The sequence below is a fragment of the Bombus terrestris genome, chromosome 14, assembly GCF_910591885.1.
Source record: "Bombus terrestris chromosome 14, iyBomTerr1.2, whole genome shotgun sequence".
NCBI classification, from domain to species: domain Eukaryota; kingdom Metazoa; phylum Arthropoda; class Insecta; order Hymenoptera; family Apidae; genus Bombus; species Bombus terrestris.
In genome coordinates this window covers 7,604,572-7,617,314 of record NC_063282.1, presented here as the reverse complement: position 1 = coordinate 7,617,314, position 12,743 = coordinate 7,604,572, and the positions used below count along the sequence as shown (strand labels likewise).

General features: G+C 34.6%; 1 long non-coding RNA gene across 3 annotated transcripts; it reads right to left on the bottom strand.

Moving 5' to 3' along the window:
- Nucleotides 1-7,719: 7,719 nt before the first annotated feature.
- LOC125386298 lies at nucleotides 7,720-11,249 on the bottom strand. 3 transcript variants are annotated; one of them, XR_007226317.1, is made up of 4 exons: nucleotides 10,939-11,249; nucleotides 10,712-10,851; nucleotides 9,156-10,133; nucleotides 7,720-8,994 (listed from the first exon to the last, which is right to left on the bottom strand). It is a non-coding gene; the product is annotated as an uncharacterized LOC125386298 (long non-coding RNA). The 3 variants fall into 3 exon arrangements; XR_007226316.1 differs by having other exon boundaries at nucleotides 7,720-10,133; XR_007226315.1 differs by lacking the exons at nucleotides 7,720-8,994; nucleotides 9,156-10,133 and having other exon boundaries at nucleotides 10,676-10,851.
- Nucleotides 11,250-12,743: the final 1,494 nt, after the last annotated feature.

Sequence of the window (12,743 nt, the reverse complement as noted above, 5' to 3'; positions counted from 1 at the left end):
ATATCTTCATATGTACAGCACTGCGGATAATTAGAACTGGATTTATACCGCAGGTCATAAAAATTAGGCGTTCGTTACGTTTACTGAAAAACTCTAATAAAATCATCTTTGTTGGGTATTTTATATTGCAAGGTAACGCGATACAAGCGAAATAAAAACTTTACGAGAAAATAATTGGGAAATGAAAGCAGCGAGAAGCAATCAAGCTTCGTTAAACATCATCGGTAGCCAGCGAGTGTTTACGTATTTATGAGAAATTTAAAAACACTGCAATCCATAAAATGCATATAACATACGGAAATATAGAAAATATCCAGTATATCCAGTACACGTCGTAATTTTTAATAGACCAAACGAATTACTACGTACGTTTCGTTGCTTTAGCTTTCGTTATAAAAATATGAAATTGCGTAAGAATCCATAGTCTAATTATCAGGTGTCTCTAATACAATTAGTATCTATTCGTGACGGGCAATATATCTGAACTCAGTCGGAGCGTAAATATTTTACGTGATTATAACAAGCTCGTATAGCAATAACAATTCATCGAGTTTCACCATTACTTATGGTTTTTCATTCATATAACAGATGTATCAATTTCATTCACATCGAGACAAGTAGAATGAATGGGCAACGGTTCATTGAATGGACGCTAAACAAAATTTCGTTTCTAATTCCTAAATAAACAGAGTTCGAGTAAATGGTGCTCTATCGCGCTTCGTTTCTACAGTAACAGGTAAGTAAGAGGGACAAATAGACCATGCAACTACATAGAATTCGTATAGTAATAGGAACCCATTGATTTCCCTCATTACCTACAGTTTTTCATTCATATAACAGGCGTTCAGGTAGAGATAAACAGAGTGAATGTGCAGGTAACGATTTTCATCCGTATAATAGGCGTTCACATTGAGATAACCGGTGTGAATAGGTAACAGGTAACGATTTTCACCCATATAATAGGTGTTCGCATTGAGATAGAGTGAATGGACAGCGGTTCATTTAGTAGACACCGAACGATATTTCGTTCTAATAAACAGAGTTTAGGTAAATGGTTTTCCACTTGTTGAAGTAATTACTTCAAGAAAAGCTCTACACTTTTTCTTTTGTACATCCGTGACCTGCAGGCCGCTGTTACGAAGAGAATAGAATTTAGTGACACAACAAAATTCAAAATAAGGAGAGATCCATATTATTGTGCCCTTTAATATAAATTACGTTTTGGATTACAAAGTCTAGAAACAAAAGAGCTATAAGTAGATTTCTATTGCTGTTTCTTGTAGCCTTCAGTTAGAGCTACACACCAAGGTTAACTTTTTGGTAATGCTCTTTGCTATAAATATATGAACGTGCTACCTATCATAGCTTTTCTTCTATTGTATTGTAACACTGTAAGAGTGAGGATCTGGATCAACATATACTATACCTGTACTTATACTTATACCTATATTTATTTCAATATATTTTTCTATTAAAAATTCATCCACTCGTTCCTCTATCAGTCAACCTCAACACTACCGCTCTTCGCTTCTGCTATAAAAGATAAGTGAAAAGGTAAGTAAAACATGTATCAGATAAGGTTACATTGGCAACGTTAACGTGTGAGATTTTTCAGTGAAACATTATTATATATAGAAGTTGTAAGGGTAGAAATTCCAGGTGTGTTAAATTTAAATTATTCAAGAAATAGTCTGCAGACTACTGGTGTTTGAATAATTATAAGTAAATAATGATTGATGAAAGTGATTAAATAATAATTATAAATATCGCAGATGAAATAATTTCTGTGTTAGAATACAAGAAATATCACAAATGAAATAATTTCTGTGTTAGAATACAAGAAATTTTCTTTCAACAATAAACATGATTATTCTCGTGTGATAATGACAATATATACTATGTATATCATACGTCACGCGACAATGACGATAGTCATGTTTATTGTTAAATTAGTACAGATTTTTCTAAATTAGTAATTACATGAAATAGTGTAAATTACGATACACTCAAGTTTGAAGAAGTTACAATTTCTAAAATGGAATGTCTTCCTTTACGATAAGATCCTATGTATCGGTTGATAGTGTTAAAAGGATCGTAACGATTCAATCGAGGATGCCAGAAAAATCGTAACAACGTAATCAAAGTAACATACGTATAATGCATGCAGTATGAGAACAAGAAAATAAATATCAGCAATGAGAACAGCAGTTAAAAAATTGCAGCCGAGATATATAGCCTGCATTGAAACTTCAGATCTTTATCTCTTCAGCTTCCTATCAATTCCTCCAACACGTTAACTTTTATGCTTGACCGATTTTACGACCTCTCTACATAGAAGCCGCTATACCGTCTCATTCAAGAACCGCCTGTAACCTTTCACACCTCTCAAGTGATTACTGACATAATAGCTGCTGCGATTGACTAAGTACAGGCCCGGCACATTGGTTTATTTTCACCCGAAATCTTGTTATCAGATTACAAGAAGAAAAATAGACTTCCAAAGAAGTACAAAATCAAAAGAGAAATTCACCAGCTAAACGGAAATAGACGCGATTTATTTAATCTGAAACCGATGGAGAATCGCTGAAACGTTCAAGCAAGAAGCTATTAATACCGATTTGTTCAATTTCACTAATAATATTACCTCGGTTATATACGGAGAGAGCCAAATCTACAAAAATATAAAGTAAAAAAAGAAAGAAAAAAGGGGAGCTAGGTTTGCTTGGTTAGAAAAAAAAAAAAAAAATGAAAAAAGAAATATAGAAAAATGTTGAAAAACCGTGCAAACGTTGCAGATGGTTTATTCGCGATTGTTCCCGCGAAAAATGTGGAGTACGATGACTTCGAATAGAAAACAAACCGAGTCGCAGCTTTTGGTCCTCGGTTGTGTGCAACTTGGCGGGAATAATATTCTATTTGGAGGCGGGCCAACGTCAAAATGCAGATTTCTGGTATGTGCATCGGCACCTACTATTTCACCTGCATATTCGCCTTACCACACGAAATACGCGAGAGAGAAGGCACGTGGTGTGCTTCTGTTTGCCTGTCACGTGTCTATGCGTAGCTCAACGTACATTTCTATTTCGCACGTTATCTTAAGGCGCAGAGAAATCGGCGAATACATAGATCCGCGAATCCTCGTTTGTCTATCTATAGTTTCGAACGTATTCTGTCGCGTGATGCAACTTTGTAAGCACGAGGTCCTTCGAAATAGTTCGAATAGCAACTTCGTCAAACAGCTTTGATCTTCTCATTTCCGTCGCTCATACTGCGACGAAATATGGAGAATTTCGCGAATCTATTTCACTGTTGATATAAAACGAGAAATTATGAGTTTGCCTTGAACTACAGGTGAAATATTATCTTTTATTATTTTCATTACAAACCACAAATTTTTCCCTCGTGTTTCGTTGTTTTATCGAAGAGCAAGCAAGCTTTACTTCATGCTAGCAGAACGAACGAAATAATAGAAAATTGCGACACATACGTACACGTGTAATTAGAGTATATGAAAATTCAATGAAAAAATTAAAGATTAAAATACAGCAATAGCGATATAAATTGGCTAACATAAGGCGAATATAGACTTGGAGCAATTTTAGAAAAATCTAACGGTAGGAAGAGACGATTGCGTTGAAAATATAGGTATAAAGAAGAACAATTTGCTAGGGAAAAAGAAAAAATAAGATTCTGAATTAATAGATTATTGTATAAGGCACTTTCTGAGAAAATCCGGCTAAAATTTTGACGAATATACTTAAACTTGGCTAATTTCGAACTGGGAAAAAGTAAATGATCGAAAGAAGTTAAACTACATGAGAAAATAATCCAAAAATATAGAGTGACACTTTTTCACAAAATGCTTTGTTTTCGAGAACAATAAATTTGAAAATGTATCCTGCGTATCAAAACAGTTCTTAAGCAAACATATTCAAACGTATTATTTATTTGCTTCAAAATCGGAACTTAAACGGAAAAATGTTATTTTACATTTCTTACTTATTTTCGCGTGTATAACAACCTCCTACTGATTGTTTACCCATATCTAATCGGAACTCGGCCAAGTTTAAGTATACTTGATATTTAAAATTTTCAAACTCGATTTTCTCAGAAACAAATCGTCCAACGAACAAACCTTATTGAATATTTTCGACATATTTTTTCACGTAGAATCAGCCTGTACCCAATAGTACCACCAGTTACGAACGTGTATATATAAAATATCACGAGTCACTGGTCTATCACTGTTTACAATAAGAGCGAGACGCTGAGTCGGCTGAGAAAGAGGCTTAATCGGAACAAATCGATAACAACTTGAATTAGTACGGTTACGTACGCTCCTTGAACTTGGTGCAATCTCAATCCATCTTGCAGCTGACAAATCGATGAGCGCGAGGATGCAAGTAACAAGTAGGGAAACAGAATCGCAGGTTCAAAAAATTCTGTACGACTTTGTGCCGCATTCGCAACAACCTTGTCGCGGAAGCCGTATTTTACATCGAGACACATAACATAAAGGCTTCGTGTCACCGTACACTTGTACGATTCGTTCAATTACATTAACTCTCTGTGTTTAAACTGTGACACAGAAAAAGGAGAGGACACGAAAATGGGAAATTGAGGCTGGGAAACAGGGGAAAGTGATCGAATGGAAAATTTTCTATGAATAGAGACGGTTGCTCAACCACTTTTTTCTTCTCGCTGTATTGCTATTATTAGTTTTCTAAGAATAAGAGAAGGACCTATCGAAAACCTATTATCTTCTTCAAGAATCAGAATATCGCTGAAAAGTAACTTATCCGAGAGAGAAAAATGTGAAAAACAAAAATCTATCAAATTCAACCGAAGCAAAATATTCAATGAGATTTATTTCGTTGCGTTCGAATCTATAGTTTCCTGGTCTTCGCTATCCTATTCCTAGCTTTCTGAGAATCTATCTAAAATTTTCCTATTTAAAATTCCTAATTTTTCGAAAAATTGTCCCACAATGTTTTAAAGCTAAAATCTCGCTAAACTAACGTGTTTGAAAAAGAGAGGAAGAGAGAGATCGTCCGATCTATAGATCTTCGAATGGCCTCGCTTTTACTTGCGATCATCCGAACGACTCTAAATTACCATCACCACTATCTTATCGTGCAGTCTCTTCTACAGGATCATAAATACGAGAGATGTACAAAGCTCGGGAGAAACGGCCACGTGCCTGCTCTTGTCGTTGCTGTAAATTACTCAAAACCAACATAATAATGAGTAGGCAAGTTGGAAGCAGATAAGCTTTGTCTTGCAACATATTACCATAACTTGAGGATGTTAACAAGTAGCAAGAAAATCTTCCTTCGACTAACATCGTTTTTCGCCTTCTTCTGTAACACCGCTATTTTACACCTACCATACTTTAATTCCCTTGGTTCCAGGTGTCTAAATTTTATTTGTACGTATTTTACATTCGAACACCATGACTGGATTTTCTCTTTTAAAACTGCGTTGCAACAGTGATTAAATTTCATTTTTATATCTGCAGCATGGTTTAAGATACATCAAACGTCATATGTTTACTAAAAAGGACTAAACCCGGTATTAAGTTTAAGCAAACAACCATATGTTCAATATGAAAAGAAGGCAATTTCAAATTTTATCTGGAAACGATTATAACGGCATTTATATATGACAATGTCGAAATTTTGGATAAAATAAACTTTTTGCAAAATATACCAAAGCCAACATGAAAAACACGAACAACATAAACTTTAAAGTGGAGGATTTCTTGTAATAACAACGAAAAGAGCAGGTCATTTTTATGGATTCATTTTTAGATCAGTTATATTGCGATACTAGAACTTTTTGGGATGTAAATAGATAATCTTGAAGTATATATAATTTTGTGTATTTCAGTTCTTTTTATTGTTTATCGTATATTATACGAGTCTCGTGATTAAATTTGGCAATGGAACCATTGTTTATGCACGCGATAATAGTATTTGTCACGGTCGTCACAATGCAAAAGTAAAGGAATGTTCTTAAAGTTAGATACTTTGCGCTGAAATTGAACCTATGCTTGAAAGAAAAACATGAAAATTTGGAGAGTCGTAGCGTTTAGAAGAAAAATGTACTTCCTTCACAGGGTAAATTGAGTTTGTATCGTTTCAAAAGATATTATAAAGAAACAATGGAATAAAAATTTCAGGTCCATTCCCTGGAGAAATTTGTAAAAAGTGAGTAAACCTTGTTCGAAATTGATAAATCAACTAGTCTTTCGTGCACGACAGTTGGAGAAGCATTGAAAGTGGCAGTTTAAAAAACTAATAAACAACAAGGAGAATTGAAATAAAAAATTACATTTGTACTTCAAGGCTGCATTTACATCCTAAAAGGGTTTAGATACAATGTAATTAGTATCTAGCCTAAAAAAATTTATAAAAATCACTTGCTTTTATTGTTTTTACACGAGAATCCTTCTGTACTAGAAAATTCTCTCCTTTTGTATCAGAAAAAAATTTCCAAACAGCAGAAACTTCTGTATCAGAGATTATTTGAACGTGAATTCTTTAACGTATCCTTAAGTCCTAACATCTCAACTTTATAAATGCTGACATTGGTACTTCTTGCATCAAGCCGCAGATACATTTTACGCAGATACACATATTTAAGTGTATATCATATTCAGTTTCTTTAAATTCCAAGCAGATTACTGTCCAACAAAATTTTCATTGTTACATATGTACGCAATTTAAATACACTATTCTCTATCGTCTTTCTTTTTCACTTCGCGTGAAATAATGTCTGAATTTTACTTTTATACGTATATCGTGCGTATTTTACAGAACAATTTTCTCAAACTTTTAAAGAAACAGTTAGCTCCTGAATTTCGTTTCTGTATATCTGACCAAGCACTGTCTCCTCAAATTCTTTATAATGTGTTCTTCCCCAAACTGAAATGACGATGTCTAGCCTACCATATCATAAAATTCCCCATAAATGCAGAAATATCCGCAATACAGCCACTAAGAACCAACCAATTCCCCTTACCAAAGATAATCCAATAAACTTGCCAATAAATTACCAATATATTTCGCTTTCGAGCCATCTCCTATACAACGACAATGATCTCATACTCTAACCATCATCGCATGACCAAACCAGCCCTGAAAAACATTCTATCTTGAAGCCTATTAAAAAATCGGCTGATTACGGTTCATAGGCGAAATATATAAAATTTGGTGCAGCAATTAACGCGTTAATGGATCAGAAAAGTTCCGCGTGATTCAACGCACAAGGGGGCAGACCTTGGCGTTCGGCTGGCACGCTCTGATCGATAAAACGGAAGCAGGCATCGTTCATGGGACGGTTCGACGTTGATATCTGGCGAAAGGGGTGCAGGGGCTGGAGTCAATCGGAAGATCAGGATGGGGACGAGACATCAGGGATGGTGTTTCACGACGCGACGAGGTCATCGAAGCAAAGAAAGAGAAGGCAGAGCTTGTCGTTTCACCGCAAACCCGAAAATATCCATGTCGACCGGTATGTTGAAACCTGGCATAAGCTCTGGCCGGTTGCCAAAAGAGCGGTACTCGTTTGGAGGCCACGCCAGGCCAGAGGCGAGCGGCCTCGTCGATCCCAACGTCCGTTAGGCCTCACGGAAAAAAAAAGAAAAAAACAGACAAGTAAAAAGAAACCAGCCAGGAGACCATAGACCATGTCCGTCAATAACGTGCAAGAAGACTGCGAAGCACATAATTATTTATTTGCAAAAGAATATCGAAACGGATATAGAGGATATAACGTTCCAAACGTCTTGTAAAAAGTTAGCTGTTGCGATCTCTTTGCAAAGTGTGTACCTAAAATGTGTGGCAAAAGGTAAGCGATGACGAGTATACTCGTCAAACACGGAGTATGAGTAGCTGTCATAATAGAGAATTAAGTTGTAACGAGATGATTGTTTTATTTTTTAATTTTGTTACTGAAAAGGCTCGTGATAACGCAAAATACTGTTGTTTCTTCCTAACGAATATACTCGTCAGAGACAGGTAACTGGTTAAATCGAGCGTAAATGAGAAGGAAGTTAATTTGCGGATTTCGATTAACTTTAAACTTTAACGATAATTGGCGATAAAGATGTTTCGCTACTTCTGTTTTGTCACGGATTTTGAATTTTCAGGAGACAACCGTGTGGTAAGCTGCACTTTCACGCCAACGTTCGCAAAACATTCAGGTCTGTCGTCGAGAAGTAAACTGCAATGTTCATCGGACGTTGACGCAAAAGTGCAGCTCATCACACGGTTGTCTCCCGAAAAAGCAGCAGCATGACAAGATGAGAGCGGTGAAACATCTCTAGAAATTCCTAAGCGACGTAATCCTTGTCCAACTAACGTAGCTGCAGTGAAACAACAACAGCATACACCGTAATTGACATCTGTTATACATAATATGCCCATCATACAATGTAAATATTGTATAATGGACATAACATTTGTTATAACATGCAATGTTGGTAATTACTTAATAACAGACTGATCTAATATAGTATTGTACAAGCCTATGTAATATATCTGTATACTATAATACTCGCCCAAAGGTGAATGCGAGTTTAGATAAATAAAATAATAAGAACGTAAGAGTGACGTTGCTCGAGGAAGAAATCGAATCACCACTGGGTGATATCAGTCTCTTAAGATTATCACTGAATTACCCTTCGGGAATTTTAATCATCCGTTGACCTTTCAACCGGCTAACACCAGTTAACTCATTTTCTTCTTCGTCGTCCTGATAACTTTGTATGCGAAGACACTGTTATATTATACCAACATTATGCAGCATTCTCCTCCTGGATTTTTTATTTTTTTCACAGAAGACAGGAAAAATAAAAACGTCCTGGAAATTTTTTTGTGATTGCAGAGGAATCGTTTAATAATGTCCGGCGTTAGTATTCCATCGATGTCTTCATAATATGAACGTTTTTAGGACAGAAACGTGCCTGTTATAATGTGAGAGTCTCTTTTCCTATAGAAAAAAACTTCATAAACTTTTTTTAAAAGATTCTGGGACACTTACCGATGCTTTTACAATGCGTTATAAGATCTATCGTTAAGTCGAGCTTCTTAAAACTTGTTCGATAAAACTACAGATTCGAAAAACAAATTTCGCTTGAAAGATTAACTTACTTAAAATATATCGAACACATATATCGCAGGAGTACTTCAAGATTTATCCTCGACAATGCCATCGACTGTTGAAGTATTTAATATTCTACATGCGAAGATTGTGCATCTAACAGATAATTATAATAAGTACTGATTAATCGGCGTAACGGATAATCTAGGCAAATATCGAAAACTTATCGTAAACACTTCAAATAAAAATTAGAATATCGAATTGTACCACGATTAATAAAGTTCCATTATTTAATATTTACAGACATCAAAATATTAAAATCTGGCTATTTTAAATACATTGCCAATTAGTTGCTGAAACGAGTGGGATGGATTGTTAGAGCAAAACACGTGGTGTGTTCGTTTCCACCCACGGCTACTTTTTTCAGATACCCGTAAATTCGCAATTTACTTCTATTTCTGCAATGACAAACGTCGGTCCTTGAGCGAAGTCATGACGTAACGTGTTATCTCAGTGTCAATCTTGAAATTAATGTCCAACTACATCGCGTGAAAGTGTCGTACACGATAATTACGAACAGTAAACTGCCTGGTCATTGAATATGCACCAAAAAATGCCTCTTTGTGCTATTTAATCGCCACCATAAATCTGCCTCGCTTACACATCTAACACTAAGTAAGAGAATTTAAATATAAATTCTCTTACCAAGTCCACGTGTTATTTTAATATTCGATAAAACGACTGTTATCCCTGTCGTCTCTTAATTTGTGAAAATACCATTGGTTTTGCTGAATCCTCATTTCCGAGATATTTGCAAAAATAAACATGAATTTAAATAAAAAAATAATCATCATCTACTAAGATGGGAATTAATTAACTGATAACTATCCATAACATTATGATACAGAAATAATAGCAGTAATAACAACAATATTACCTTTGTTTTTATTAGAAATTTAACTTATGCCTTTTTTAGTAGTAAAGAAAAAAATACTTCCGTTGCGAAATAGTAGTGAACTTACTGTTTCCTGAAAAATTTACTTTTCTTATTACTATTACTTTTTTAAGAAACTAATGATATATATATATATATATATATATATATATATATATATACATATAATGAAATGTAATTGAATAAAGAACGCCATCTTATCAAAGCTATAAACCGTGGATCAAAGATAAGTTAGACACGATAACTATACCAAGATCGTCGGGACAATAGTCTAATGATATTTAATCAAAATCGATTTAAAAATTAAACGTCTGTAGCGTAAAAACTCAAGTGTGAAAATATAGATAACGATAGTAGATGTTGATTTTCTGTATGGTTAACTTAAAAATTTGTCCGACTCACACGGCGCAATATCGACAACCAAAATAATACCACTAAAAAAATAGATACAGATTAATCGTCTCAAATGCGTAGAAAGGTATATAAATATGTAAAATATTGATTTTTGTAAAAATGATAAGCATTTTTTTTATTAAAAAAAAATTATTTTTCTGCAGATATGTACGCTTATGCCAAACAGATTTTCAATTTACTTCATAATTTTTCCTTTAAAAGCTACCCATGATTCCCACGTGCTCAGGGTAAACTAACCTCTTAAAAGTAAATAAAAATTTTTCAGAAGAACTCGTGAACCTTCTTTGGTTGAAAACCTTATTCGTCAAATACCAACCTAACCAGCGAACTTTTATCCACATTATAACTACTTAAAACCTGAAACAAATAGCTAGTACCTAAAACAAATACAGATCGGCTATATTACTAAATAGCAACAACATAATGATTTTCAAATATTTCTAATGATTTTTATGATTACTCACTCTAATCGCCACATGTCACCTTACAATGAAACCTATTTCATCGCGAATAGCATATGAAACTGGTTGCAAAGCCGAATGGGAAGTAAGCCATTACGTTGAATCAGGGAACTGTCCTTAATTTACTGGCTCTATGTTTCGAATTATTGGTACAACGCCGTTAAGATAATTAACTTCCACTGGATTACGACGGTTTCACTCTTTTTTTTCTCTATGTAACGTACAACGCATTTTACTTTTTGCTTCACTTTCTTTATTTCTTTGTTGTTACCGATAGACAAAAGTTGAACGAATGCCGCGATTGCGCAAAACACAATTACCTGAGGTGGACTCGAACCTTGTTCCATAGATAATGCAGCTCTCATGAAAGTCGGATTATTGCCTCTCGATATACATATGTAACTTGAGAGACGCACTTTGGATCGTTACTTACATTTTACGCGTCACACCATGTAAAGTGCTATGTAAATTAAACTAGCGAGAAAGCATGTCTTCAGAGAAAAAGCAATGACACGTTTGAAATGGAGCCTCAGTCGATTATTACACCAGAGCTCTTTTACACAATAATTTATTAACTGCTATTAGTGTACATTAACAAGTGACAAATCATAAATCATACATATAGACTTGTATTGTACAAATGATTCTTATAATCTCACAGTCTTATATCGAACAGGACAATCCTTAATTTGTAAAATTCACTTATAGAATTGTATAAGAAGAGATATTGGTAACTTGTAATTTCTAACTTATACAATTTTGCTAATAATATTAGAACAAACGTGTTAAAAAGCCTAGCATATAAAAGCTAAATAATTTCTAAACTCTATACAAATATAATTCCATTTGTGAAGCTGATGTAGAACTATGAACGTCAGTTAAGATAGATATGGTCGAATAGCAAGCTAAGTAAACACATACGCAACCAACATTTTATTTCATTCTCCCTTCTTTATTACTCCCCCACTCTGTTTCTTTTAACACATTCCATGTACACCAATTTTATACGATTTGTACAAACCGCGTGGAACATCGATGATCCATGTGCCCACGTGTGTTCATTATACTTGTTAAATAAATTATATTTCGTAATTACACAATTATTATCGAAAATGACCTAATTTATAAAATATTGATATACTCAAGTGTTCAGGAATTATTTCATGATTTTGTATGTCTAATACGGAATGTGTCAATAAACTTGAAAGAACACGCATTTTTTAAATTCAAAGCAATCAAAAATTGAATACCAAAGAATAACAAAGCATTGTTGTAAATAGTGATCCAGAAAAAAATATGATTCTATAGACAATTGACATTCAATAAATATGAGTCGATAGTTTTACCATGAAATTGTCACTTTGCATTGAAATCTATCACATGGCATTAAAAGCATTCCTCCCATGATCAAATCGGGAAGGTTAGTTAAAATCGCTTAATAAAACAGTCGTATTGAGCCGAACTGAATCGAGCATATAGGTTGAGCAAGTGAAAGTGAGGTTAGGTTGGTAACATCACGTGGTGCACCACGGGGTCCAAACGAGGTTAATCGAGAGACCAAGAAGCGAGCGCCGGCGCAACCAATGAACATAAAATGCGTGCTTACTATTCTCTATTCCTTTTTTCCTATCTTACTTCAACGAAATCTCTCAAATAACCTCGTCTTTTTTTCATTTCCTTCATACGTTACTGCTCGATACCAATGAACAAGAGGAAGGAAAAGCAAACGATTAGCATAAAAATTTAAACGTCACAGAACCCCTCCATGTTCAAAGAAAAATATCGACGACGCGACACAGCGATTCGTC